The sequence below is a fragment of the Bactrocera dorsalis genome, chromosome 2 (genome assembly GCF_023373825.1).
Source record: "Bactrocera dorsalis isolate Fly_Bdor chromosome 2, ASM2337382v1, whole genome shotgun sequence".
Lineage (NCBI taxonomy): Eukaryota > Metazoa > Arthropoda > Insecta > Diptera > Tephritidae > Bactrocera > Bactrocera dorsalis.
Genome location: NC_064304.1, coordinates 49,501,727 through 49,503,374, shown reverse-complemented (window position 1 = coordinate 49,503,374; position 1,648 = coordinate 49,501,727). Strand labels below are relative to the sequence as shown.

At 35.0% G+C, this 1,648-nt stretch overlaps 1 long non-coding RNA gene across 1 annotated transcript; it reads left to right on the top strand.

Annotated features, from left to right (window-relative positions):
- Positions 1 to 322: 322 nt before the first annotated feature.
- Positions 323 to 756, top strand: LOC125776199 (uncharacterized). The gene is made up of 2 exons (XR_007421490.1): positions 323 to 353; positions 434 to 756. It is a non-coding gene; the product is annotated as an uncharacterized LOC125776199 (long non-coding RNA).
- Positions 757 to 1,648: the final 892 nt, after the last annotated feature.

Sequence of the window (1,648 nt, the reverse complement as noted above, 5' to 3'; positions counted from 1 at the left end):
TATTCCACCGATAATTCAATTGGCAGCAACACTACGTTTTTTAGCAGAAGGGGCTTACCAACGGGGAGTACGCCGTGATTCTTGTATCAGTTTGGCAAGAAGCACGGTGTCGCAGATTTTAACAAAAGTGATGTGCCTCTTAGAGAATCACATTTGCGGTCAGGGGGTAAAACTTTCTATGGATGAAAGCGAAAAATTGATTTCAAGAAATCACTTTTTTGGAAAGTACAAAATACCCGGAATAGTCGGTTGTATAGATGGGACACTTATAAAAATAATAAAACCACCTGAAAATGAGCATTTATATTTTAACAGATGTTATAACAGGATATTTTAGCATAAATGCGATGATAGTAAGTATAAACAATAAATTAATATTCAAACGTATTGATAAACCTACTTATATATGTATATGTATTTATTTTTTCAAAAGATTTGTGACAACGATATGCAAATACGTGCCGTTGATGCGCGGTTCCCGGTTCCAGTCATGATGCTTTCATCTGGGGTATGAGTCACGCTAAACAATATTTCCGTACACAGTATGAGAGTGGGCAGCGTTCATTGAGGTTGCTGGGTGATTGTGGCTACGGAATTGAACCATTTCTGTTAACTCCTTACAGAGATCCACAGTTTAACTCAAAGGAGTATAAGTTTAACATAGCACACACGGCTGCACGGAATATTGTGGAAAGGACTATCGGAGTTTTAAAGAGCCGTTTCCGCTGTTTAATGTCCACATTACATTATCGCCCTGAAAAAGTGGTTAAAATTGTAAACGTGTGTTGTGCCTTACACAACATCTGCAGACGTTACAACATTGAGTATAATCAGGAAGAAGTAATTCCTGCAAATGAGACTGACGAGGACAATTTTTTCCAATCCGATAATGGTTCAATGCAGAACGAAGGCCGGAGAATAAGAGACGAAATAGCAAATACTTTGTAACTCAATGGATTTATTTCTAAATATTAAATATAACAGTCTTCATGAGTAAACTAAAATCAGTCTTAAATTATAAATTCAGGTACTTTAAGTATATTTCACAGCCAGGATCTTTTAATCTTTTTTTGTCTTTTGTGTTCAAACTTTAGAATTTCGAGATTTAGTTGTTCTTTTTTAATCTCATTTTTTTCTACAATTGCTTTAAGCATATGCATAATGAGTACTTGTACTTACAAACTCATCTTTCAATTCAGTAATAGCTCTTCCAACAGTTTTATTATTATTTTCTATTGCTTGGTATATACGCCTCAAGCTGCTAGCATTTTTAGATTGCAGTTCTATTATCTGATCAAATTTTTTCAATATATCTCCGTTTTTTTATCTTCCTCATCTAAAAATCTTTTTAAGCGATCTGCTGTACTCTCTAATTTTTGCCTTTTAGGTACACTAGCATTTATTTCTGGTTGCCTTTGTGACGTGGAGGGTATATCGTCGGCATCTTTTTGTCTATTGGATGCATTATTATTCTGTTGTTCTTGCAATGAGGAACACAAATCTACATTTTCCTCTGCATATGTCATATTTAAATTCTCATTGACGGGTTGGGTGCCAAGAGAAACGCCTGGTATTCCTTCTATAATTTTAGAAATTCCACAAAGACGCACAATAACTTCTTCGTTTGGAGTGAGCTGATATTTTGAAA